Genomic DNA, 12,594 nt, shown 5'->3' on the forward strand with positions numbered 1-12,594 from the left:
GCTCTCGCCCCCGAAAGAAGAACACCATGGAACTTGACCCGTAAGCACATTCTTTTAATCTTAACCATATTCTTCTTTTGATTTTTTTTGTTTGATTTAACATGAATTTATTATCACTTTCTCATTTTAATATTTAAAACTTAAGTAACTATATTTATGGTATAATTATCTAAATTAAAACAATTCAATGTTACGCCTTATTATGTAATGCTTCCGAAGTGATCACTGACGAATTCAGGTATCTACCTTTGGGTTATAAACTGGTATATATATATATATATATCTTTTATTTATTTTTGTTTACCTTTTTAAGACCATCTTGTATATTTACTTATATTTACTTACCATGTGATTTAACTCCTTGTTTCTGATAAATTAAGCTATTGAGTATGAAGACTTTAATAAACACCCTATTTAAATTAAATTAAGGTGTTTTACTACTGAGTGAGTGAGTGTGACTGAGGCAACTGACCATACAGAGAACCCACGAAGCCGGCCTGATAGGTTCTTTTTTTTTTTTGTTCCATCTTTTAAATTTAACAGGGTTTCTGGAACCTATCAGATCTAGGGAGTTGTTCTTGTTGTTTAGAACTCTTAAACCAAGACTGTCGAACAAACTCAACTCCCTAGAAATAGCCCCTGTAAACCGGATAGTCTTGCCGGGATAATATTTATAACATAACAAGATTAAATTAATTTATATCTTTTATTTATTTTTGTTTACCTTTTTAAGACCATCTTGTATATTTACTTATATTTACTTACCATGTAGATTTAACTCCTTGTTTCTGATAAATTAAGCTATTGAGTATGAAGACTTTAATAAACACCCTATTTAAATTAAATTAAGGTGTTTTACTACTGAGTGAGTGAGTGTGACTGAGGCAACTGACCATACAGAGAACCCACGAAGCCGGCCTGATAGGTTCTTTTTTTTTTTTGTTCCATCTTTTAAATTTAACAGGGTTTCTGGAACCTATCAGATCTAGGGAGATGTTCTTGTTGTTTAGAACTCTTAAACCAAGACTGTCGAACAAACTCAACTCCCTAGAAATAGCCCCTGTAAACCGGATAGTCTTGCCGGGATAATATTTATAACATAACAACAACGTGTCCATAAGTTAAAAAGCAAAGCATTTTATAAGTGTTTAAAATTAGAGAAGATGTTCAGCTTTTTTCTTTTGATTGCCAAAAAAATTTGGCTTTGCCTAAATTGATCAAAGTGCATACTTTTCTCAACAAATAAACTTTTATAATTTTACTGTGGTTTGTGGCAGGTCTTCAACAAAACTTTCTCAAAATACAGTGTTATCCTTTGTCTGGCTAGAAACTGAATATTATAAAAATTCCAATGCTATTGCGTCGGCTATACATACTACGCTGAAAAATGTTGATTTTAGAGAAACTACAAACAAAATTTTACTTTTTGCCGATGGATGTGGGGGGCAAAATAAAAATAGCACCGTCATGGGGATGCTAGCATACTGGCTCTGTTATGAGGCACCAAAAACCATTGAAACTATCGAGTTTACATTTCCAATAGTTGGCCATTCATTCATTCCCCCAGATAGGGTTTTTGGGTTGATCGAACGCGAAATTAAAAAAAAAGTGTGATAATCAATCGCTACGAATATGAGCAGATTATTCAAAATCATTCAAGGGTTCTTAGGCTAAGTCAAGACTGGACAATTCTTGATTGGAAAAACGCAGTGTACCAAGTAATAAAAAAGCCTGCCCAATGGCACTTTAAATTTAATGAAAGTAAACGCTTCGTATTTACACGAGAAGGTAATAGCACTCTATTAAGAGAAGTGCTCTATAAATCTGATTTGGGTGTGTTTAAGTCAGTTGTAAAGAGAGGAAAAACCCTTTCTCGTTTAAAGCCTGAACAAATTCCTACTGGAGTGCATTGCTTAAAAGGAGATAAGTCCTCTATTTTTAATTTACTAAAGAATCATTTTGGATTGGACTGGGCTAGCAATCCAGAATTGGAATTTTACAAGGATCTTCAGAAAGCAGTTCCTAATTACCAACAGAGAGGAGCTGAAGAAGACCAACAAAATGAAGAAAATGAAAATGATAATAATGTGGTCAGTGAAGAATATGAAGGACTTAGGATCTAACCTGTCTAAGGACTTTTGGTACTTTTTTGCATTTTTCTCAAAAATAGGAATTTAGAGAAATAAATTTTGTTCTTAAAAATTATTTAGAATTTGTTGTTTTCTTTAATAAACTTTTTCACAAAACATAGTTTTTGGTATTATTATTCTTTACTTTCAATGAAAAACTTGGTATTTGCAAAAAATAAATGCAAAACTGTGTATTTTCAAACATTATTTCCTTTTTTCTTATTTATAAATAAGTAATGATTTAAAAAGTAAACACAAATCGAAAGAATTTAGATAGACTCATCTACCAAACATTTTCCCAACTACATAACACTAAAAATAATTTTTTTACAGATTTTTGCGCTTCCTGAAAAATTGCTTCTATTGCAAATGTCGAGTTTTGCATTTAGTGTACTCCTTTAATCTTAATTTTAATATTTCATTTAATCTTGTCCTTAGTTTTACAATATATTTTTTGGTTCTAATTGATTCGCTCGCCTTATAGTACACAAAATGAAGAACATCTTAGCCAAATTGCAATTTTTTATATGACATATTTGCTAAAATACCAAGGTTTTTTCATAGGTGCGCACAATTCACCGACTCTCTCCTAAATGAGCAAATTATAGACTATCATCACTGTTTTTTTCCATAGTATTAGTTGTAAACTCACATAAAGTCCTTACTTAATTCGGTCCGAGTTATGACTATCTACGGAATTCCAAGTTAAATTCTTTATCGTGAACATTTAACAAGTTTAACGTCAATCCTGTTGGAGGAGGGTAAGTTAATTTAATAAGAATTAACTTGTGTACTGTAACTTATATACTTAATACACTTCAAGTCTACATTCAGCTCAACATTTAAGAGAAGTGGCTGTACGAATTTGATTTTTCGTATTGGACCCCTTAAGTTTAGTGATGGGACTGGCAGGTCATAGTAAGTAAATGGTTCTGTGAAATTTCTGTAGAATTATCCTGCAGATGAGATCTTTAATCTCTATATCTCATTCCCATTAGGATGGTTTTTCTTTCACTCTACCAGATAATATTGTTTTATTTAATATAACAAATTGCAGTTTATATCAAAACGGAATCGACAATTTATATTAATATCCCATCCTGGTAAGGTCAATTACAACATGAAATTACCTTATTTGTTTTATCAGAAAACAAATTTATCATAGGACTGTGAGATGAATGAATCTTAAAAAATATACTACAACACGTCCTACAAAGTGTTACTTGACAGATGCCCTACTCAATTCAGGCTCTACACTTTAAAGGCTGGTGTTCATGGTTATTTCATACTATTTGGAAAAGTACAAAATAATATCAAATGATTGACAATTGTTATTCAATTTCCGAACGTTTCAATGTAGTTTTTCACTTCGACAATAACCAAAAAGAAAGTCATCACCTATTATAATACCTAATAACACATCTTACAAAGTGCTTCTGCAAAGATGCCTTACTCAATTCAGGACCTTGCACTTTGAAAGCTGGTGTTTTGGCATTGTATAAAATAATAAACATAATACAGCGGTAATGACCTTATTGATGAAATCGGGCTCACGATTTCAAGTTGGTTTAAATTTTTAAGAGCGTGCATTTTAGATAGGAAAGCGTAAGAGACAAACAATCATTCTTTAAGCCTTCGGAATACTTTTTAAAATTTGTCACGCTCCACAAATTCGTCACAAAGATAGTGACAAAGTACAAAATTAAAACACAATAAAAATTAAAATGGGAAAATCCTGAAACCGAAGCATTTTCTGTTATATCCGATTGGTTCCCAGGTGTCGGTGTAGAAAATTATCGTCAATACCATTTATATGTATATCGTCCCTATTGATTATCTCCTCACTTATATTTCCTCAATCCAGTAGCCAAGTATTGAACCTAGAAGGGTTGAAAAATTAAACACAAAATCCAGTAGTAACCTTTTATTAGTTTATCCCATTAATAATAAATAAGCGGCAGAATGTTGAATGAACTTTCACAAGCCGAAAATGTTACCTGAGTTTGCGGAGAATAATTATTGTAAGAGCGATTTCCGGCCCTGCGTCACATAAACGCTTATAACTTTGGTTCAAAGGCGAATTTTTTTTTCGGGTTTTTACCATTTTATGTACGAAGGATGAGCGTATATAATGAAAAAAAAAACGGTTTTTTGACGAAAAATTTTTGATTAAGCCGTTCTGGAAAACTGACCGCGCCGAATTTTCTGAAACTCATTGACGTTAAACGCCTTTATATAAAGCAGCTCTGAAAGGGCGCTTTTTAAGAAAAACCCTTCAGAAGTCGGATTTTTCTGTGAATGAATTTTGAACTTTTTGCGCGGTACCTCGCGGACTTAAACGGTTGTGGGGCCTAAACGGTAACGTTCCCGATAATGCGGACAAAACAGCCCTTTTCTACGTAAATGTAGCTTTCTTTTTTGTTAAATTATTTTTTTCAAAAAGAAACATCTTCCGAGATAAACGAGCTCAAACTTAAATTTTTTTTTCAAAAAAAAATAGTGAATTTTTCGAGAAATAAATTTTTTTCTACTTCTAAAATTTACATCATTTGAAAGCTTAATCCTTTAGGATTAAATAGAGGTATTATTCATGGTGCTACGTATTATACAGGGTGAGCTGTGTTAATAAATATAAACCCCTTTTTGACAGTTTTTTTCTACTTTTCTTAATAACTCTTTATTGGCGGCACCTAGAGATTTCAAAATTTCAGCTTTTTAAGACCTTTTAAAATCCTATTTTTCGACATAGTCTACAACCTTCTACGAAGCGTAGTTTTTGCTCTACATCTTTTTTAACTTTGACGCTTAATACCGGCATACCGATGACACCTACGAAAACCATTTTTTTTCTGAAATCACCGGACACTATATGGCTATAATCCACTAAAAACCGTTTTTCTTTAAATGTTACCGTTTTTCCGCAACGTGCTGTTATTTAAGAAAAACCCCCAAAAAAAAAGCCGTTCCAATCAACCAGTCATACCCTGGAGACACAGGGAGCCAGCTCATGGTATAATAAAGTTGGCGGTCCAGCACCCAATGTAAAAGCATACGGACGACGTCACTATCGAGTCGCACATGGCCAGATGACGCAACCGCGGGGTTTTCGGTGTCATGGCGGCAAATTCTACGTTCGGGCGGATCCGACTTTTTCAATTCGAGAATTAGCGGCTTAAAATGGGTGGAAATGATCAGGAATTGGTAGTGACGATATCAGGAAACTTTAAATTTTCCCAATATGTGCATATCTTTTATCGAATGGTTTTTATTGCGGCGGGAAAATTCGCCGCGCATCTGACGTCTCATCTTATTTACATTTTTTACGGGTCCATTTGCGTTTCAAATTAGAGTAGGAAAACGGTTTTAAAGAAGGATGGGAGATGTCTGGCAACAATTATAAACGTGTCGTGTTCGTCTCGTGACGTCATGAGTTATTTTATTAATGAATTATTAATATTATGGGGACAATTTTGAAGGGATTTTTGATAAAATACTAGGATAAATAAAATGAATATAAATATTAATTAATATATAGTTGAAATATACAGAGGGTATTGATATTACGGGATATTTATGCGGATAATAATAGTATAAAAATAGAATTATACGGGGAGTTTTAAGGTTGAGGGCGTAAATAAGGAAAATATTATTTATAATAATAGTAATAGCAGCATAAAGGTTAGGACAAGGTATAAATATCTGGAAAAAAAATTAACAGTAATAATAGTTTTATTTTAGTTAGGGTTCTTTTAGTGGAGGTTGCTAAATTGGTAATAAATTTATATTAATAGTTTACCAATTTAGAAAAAAAATCATTGATGCGGTGTTAAAAAAAGGTGTATTTTTTTACTATATTACTGATATCAGGGCTTTTATAGCTTCTATTCAATAACTTGATAAGTTTTTTTATTCGTTTTGTTCCCTTTAATTTTTTTTTATTTTATTATAATTGCCTTTTAAAATAAAAATTAAAAAAAAAACAAGAAACAAACCTCTTTTTCCTATCCTAATACACTGCTTCTTGTGGGACCTGATCTTTCTCTTTAGATTGTGACACTCGTATGAATCGTGGAAACATTTGTCACAAAGCTTTTTTACTACTTTTTAAGTTGCCTGAAGCAGAAAAAAAAATTTAGAATTCGGAGCATATTTATATTTACAATTTTAAAAATTAAATTTTTTCCATAGGGCTCATGATAATTCGATATTTATGTTTTTTAGTTTTTTTCAATTTTCTCCGATTCTATGATAGCTAGAACCGATTCGTTTTGATATACGAATACCTCATTTTCTCGAAATTTTTCGTGGATATACCCCTTTCGAATTTCGGCCAAAAAAAAATTATTTTTTTGAGTTTTTTTACTGGAAATTGTTAGTTTAGGGCTTACTTTAAAATTTGCCAATAATTATTTTAGGAAAAAAAAATGGTACCATGGGAAAAAACGAGTTTTCCTTTGTTTTTTCCACATTTTTACTTATATCTCGGCTTCTAGAGTTTCGATTCATTTCGTTTTTGGTTTCTTTTATTCCTTATTCTCCTCCTGTCAATTCTTTTTATATCTTATTACTATTGGCTTTCAAAAATAAATTTGAAAAATAAAAAAAATCGACATAAAACCCGGTTGTCTTATCCCAATACCCTAATAAATGGGACCCTCGTTTTCCTTTATCTTGTGGCACGTATAAATCGTGGAAAATTTACTTATTAAACTTTTCTACTAAGTTTTGAATGGCCTTTAAGGTAAAAAAATAAATTTTGAATTTGGAGCATAAAAACGTATAATTCTGAGTGAGCAGTTTGGGTTTCAGGAGACCAAAGGGACATTGGATGCCATTTTTTCATTTTTAGAGTCTTTATATCTGGAACTCAACAATGGGGAGCTTGCTGCAGCGGTTTCTGTGGTCTTACCAAGGCATTTGATTGTGTTGATCATGGAGTGCTGCGGTGGAAGCTTAAGCGGTACGGATTTAGAGGGCTGTCGCTTCAATCGTTTGGTTCATATTTAAAAGATGGGCGACAGACTATAACTGTAAAAGGGGGAATTGTCAAGGGAGCAATTTGTCACACATGGTGTCCCCCAGGGATCAGTGTTGGGTCCGATTTTGTTTTTACTGTACATAAATGACATGGCAAGTCTAAAGATCACAGGTAGATTTACTCAATTTGCAGATGATGCAACAGTGCTGTGGCATGATATTAATGCTGCAAATCTAAATGAAAGAATAAATAGGGACATTGCTGTGATAAAAAAATGGTGTGAATGTAATAAATTAACTCTAAATATTGCCAAAACTAGTATTATAAATTTTAAATGCAGTTTAAGTAAAGTATCCTTGGGTAAGAGTGCTTTAAAAAATTTGAGTGAAAATAATTTTTTGGGAATAGGCATAGACAATAAATTAAAATTTGAAAGCCATATTAGGCTACTATCTACTAAGCACTAAACTAGCATCAAATTGTTATGCTCTTAAGGTAGTGTCCCAGGAGGTTGACTTTAGTGTTGCCAAAAATATTTATTTTGCATTAATTGAATCAAATCTAAGGTATGGATTATGTTTCTGGGGTGCATGTTGTGACCAACTTTTCAAAAATGTCTTTGTGTTGCAAAAAAGAGCTATCAGATACATCTGCAAAATTGGTGCGAGGGATTCATGCAAAGAACTTTTCATTTCACACAAAATCTTAACTCGTTGGGCATGGTCAATTGACTGTCAATTGACCAACACCTATTTGACCAGTCATTTCAGTCAAAATATATAAAATATTCAAAAACCATTTATTTATGTTTTATTTAGAGTTTTATGAAATAAGTAAGTACATTAATTTCATTTTAATATTTATAAATTAATTAAAGCAGTCAAATTTACTCACAACCGTCTTCTACGAAATCCGATACACCTGATTCGGGGGATCCCAACACTCGCAACAAAACGACTGAAAACGTATTTCGTATTTACTAGCGTTAGAGATTGCAGCTCGAGCTGTACTCATAATTATTGGATTTTTGTGAACTAACAACGTAATTACAATGAGTTTGGGCAAGTCCAAAACCAAAATTTGGAATTGTTTCACGGAGATTCGCGAAGAAAATAAAGTGAAAGGCAAATGTAACTACTGTGAAGCAATTTACATCACTCATGCCGATAGAATGAAGAATCACATACTCAAAAAGTGCAAATCAGTTCCAGAAGCGGTTTGACAAGATTAATTTATGTGATGTAAGTATACTATCATATAAATAGTATTTGATTATTTAGGTAGTTTCCCAAAAAGAGTAATATGTTTTTAATTAACTTGTAAGCAATACAAATTAAATGTTATTTCTTGGGAAGAGGAATTCCGGATGAAAGCTTTTTACTCATATTTTTAACATATACTTTTTACTTTCCTGTTGTATGCTTGAAAGTAAAAGGGAATTATTGCAGTGGAACCAAAAAACATGGTTTTATAAAATGTCATTATGTGTGAAGGTTTCGAGTTCCTTTTTTTATGCGCTGAGGGCATAGTGGGGGAATTTTTGGGAATACCCGGAATACCAATATTTTAAAAAATATATAGAAAGTAGAAAGAAAATCAATGGTTTTGAACTAAATTCAAATTATATTGGTATAAATTTAGAATATAGCTTTCATGAAGGTCTTCGTTTTGAGTTGTCTATAGTTTTTGGTTTTTGGAGATTGAGGGAATAGGATTTCATCAATTTTTAAGGTTTGGGTATAGTGTACAGTACAAATATTTTTAAAAAAATAACAAAAAGAATATGAATTACACATTACACCATTAGGCACGATCGCGGCACGAGTGTCTTATTTTATTATTTTGTTTTCAGATGGACAAGGCAAAGACCAGTTTGAATGAATCCTTCGAAGATGAAAACGAAGCAATATTTCCCAAGAAAAGCAAGAAGCCACGTACAGAAATCAATGAAATTCCAAGTACTTCATCCGGTTCCTCTCAGCCACCTATTAATTGTAGAAAAATGCAAAAATTATCATCATTTGTTGACACGGTAAGCGAATCTGAGCAATCTGAGTTACAAACATTTTTTTGCGAAGCTGTTTACTCATCAAATTGCGCCCTGTCAATGTTCGAATCAGACAAATGGAAAACATTTTTTGGAAAATTGCGACCAGCTTTTAAAATTCCTGACAGAAAAACTATGGCAACCTCACACCTCGACAGATGCTTTAAGAAAATAAAAAACAACATCAAAGATATTCTGGATAGTGAAGATAATATAACTCTAATGAGTGATGGCTGAACAAATATTAGAAACGAAGGTTTAATAAACTACATGGTGCATACGAATAATGGAGATTTTTTCTATGATTTTTCACAGCCCAAGGCAATTAGACACACAGGCCAATACATCGCCGGTGAAATTACAAGGGTAATTAAAGAAATCGGTGAAAATAAAATTACTTCTCTGGTAACCGACAACGCAGCAAATATGCAAGTTGCATGGGCCCAATTAAAAGAAACATTCCCAAATCTACAAATGTATGGCTGTGTTTCTCACATTCTGAATTTACTGCTCAAAGATATTGAATCGCTTAAAACCCTTTCTGATCATCTTAGTGTTTGTAAGGAGAATGTGAAATTTTTTAAATTAAAACATATTCCCAACGCCATTTTAAATGAAAAGCAGGGCGGTAATTTTCAATCTCTGAAATTACCAGTGGCAACTAGATGGGGCCGTACAGTCACTTATATGGAAAGCGTACACGTCAATAAAAGTCACACCAAGATGGCCGACGTGAGTAATTGTTGTAAATGTCGTCGTGGGTTTTCATCAAACTCTAGTTCAGTTGAGTGTAGTTTGTGTAATTCTTGGTTCCATAGGGGCTGCACGGGCCTTTCGGTTTCCAGTTTTAATAAAGTTGTCGCACAAGCTAGGAAGACTGGTTCACACAATTGGTGTTGTGAAAAATGTGCCGCCGTTAAGGTTAGGTGCCGTGCATCGTTGGCGCCATCCAATCTGTTGAGTGACCCGGATCAGGTTCAAGATCAGCAGGCATCTTTGTCGGGTCGAGTAATGTCTGGTCATCAGTCCGACTTGTTGCCGTCGCCTGCGATCGCCAACAGCGATTTCGTTACAGCCCGTAAACGTGTTTCGCAGCCGTATGCTTCGAACAGTGCACAGGATCAATTCGCTGAAACAGCTGACGACTTTTCGAGGTTAGGAAAGAAAATTCAAGATCGTCTAGTAAACAAACAGAATATTGAGATGTCGGATGTTGTTTTGATCATATTAAATATTTTTAATGCTATTAACGATCAGAACACTAAGCTGACATGTCTGTTGGATGAAATTAAGGCTATTCAGACAGGCGACCTTGGCTCAGTGGTATCTGAGCTTAAATCTGAGGTCCAAGACCTTAAGTATGAGTTGGATCAATTAAAATCTCAGGGGGTAAGTAAGACTAACATGGCTGCTGAGCGGATCCCTGCAGAGATTTACGAGGAAATGCACGAAAGAGCTTCCAGATCCAAGAATGTTATTTTTTATGATGTCCCTGAGAGTAATGCCGAAGAATCTAAAGTTCGTTTAGATCACGACAAGAAGTATGTAACTGAGTGCTTTCTAAGACTAAATATTACCTGTCCAAGTTTTAAAGCCTATCGTCTAGGCAAATTGAACAAAGACAAATTGAGACCTTTAAGAGTGGTTTTCCCTAATAGTGAGCTGGCATCCTCTGTTTTAAAAAATCGTAAATCACTTGATAACCTTCAAATTAAAATAAAAATAAAAGCTGACCTAACACCTATTCAACGTAAGCAAGTAAAAAATGCTTATGAAGAACTTACTTTGCGCTCACGTACAGAACAGAACTTATGCATACAATATTTTAATGGCATTCCTAAAGTGGTCCAACAAAAGAGGAATAATGTTATTAAGCAGACTCCAAAAAACTAAATGTATACTTTCATAATGCAGGTGATTTGCGAACTAAAATAGCTGATCTGCGGAATGCTGTCAACAGTTGCATATATGATGTTGTGATTTTGGTGGAGTCTTGGCTTAATGAAGATTTTCTAGACTCGGAGTTAGGGTTCACTGACTTCAATATTTTCCGTCAGGATCGAAGTTACACAAATACAGGGAGGCAAAGGGGTGGTGGCACTTTGATTGCTGTTCGTAAATGTTTTAAAGCCAGGTTATTACAGACCAGTGATTCAACCCTGGAACACATCTTTGTGCTTGTATCATGCAGTGACAAGAATATCATTTTTGGTGCTGTCTACATCCCTCCTGCTTCTCCTTTATCAATTTGTGAGGAATTTGCCTCTACATCCATGGATCTTGTGAGTATTCATACTAGTTGTGATATTCTATTTTGTGGTGATTTTAATCTGCCACATGCGGTATGGAGGAACACTGTGAACGGACTGCATGTTGAGACGGCTGAGTCTATAACATCTGCAAATGTGCTATGTAGTTGTTGTAACTATCTTAATCTTAAGCAGGTGAATGGCTTGCCAAATTTGTTTGGTACTTTTCTTGATCTGTTTTTCTCAAGTTTGTCAAATGTTAAAGTCATATATGCTACTGAAAATTTATCACCGGCATCAAACCACCATCCTGCTTATGAAATAAGTATTCCTATTAATTGTGATTTTAGTCTTAAGTATGATGTTTATTATTATGATTTTGTAAACTGTGATTTTGTTGCCATTAATAATTACCTTGCTTGCATGAATTGGGATACTGCTTTTAATCAGAAGGATATTAATAAATGCATTGATATTTTTTACAATGCTCTCTATTTTGCTATTGAGATGTTTGTTCTAATTAAACATTTTAAATCATCTAATTTTCCCACTTGGTTTAGTAGAAAATTACAGAATCTTGTTATTCAAAAAAAGATTGCTCACACAAAATTCAAAAATAGTAAGAATCCCATGGATTATGTTAATTTTTCAAATTTGAGGAATAAATGTAAAACTCTTCGTGATGAATGTTTTAGGTTATATATTGAAAGATTAAATACTGAAATTTCTCATGATCCTTCTTCATTTTGGAAACACATCAATAGATTACGTAGGTCTGATTCATACCCCAATAGCATGCATATGGAAGCCGAGGTTGCTGGTAATGGTCAAGATATTGTAAACTTATTTGCTAGGTATTTTGAAACTACATACAGGCAACCTGTCCGCAAGGCTCCTGACTATAAATTTGATTACAGTCTGGATTTAAATCGCATCTCTTTTTCTTTATTGGACATATTTGATGAAATCTTACGCCTTCCGAACAAACATTCTTTTGGCCCTGATCTCATCACCCTGAACCCATCTGTTTTTCTTAAAAACTGTGTATGCACTCTGAGTAAGCCTCTGCATCACCTTTTCAATCTTTGCTTGACATCAGGCAAATTTCCTGATTATTGGAAGGTAAGCTTTTTAACGCCAATTCATAAAAATGGGGATAGAACTGATATTTGTAACTATAGAGGTGTGTGT

The sequence above is a fragment of the Anthonomus grandis genome, chromosome 17 (genome assembly GCF_022605725.1).
Source record: "Anthonomus grandis grandis chromosome 17, icAntGran1.3, whole genome shotgun sequence".
NCBI classification, from domain to species: Eukaryota; Metazoa; Arthropoda; class Insecta; order Coleoptera; family Curculionidae; genus Anthonomus; species Anthonomus grandis.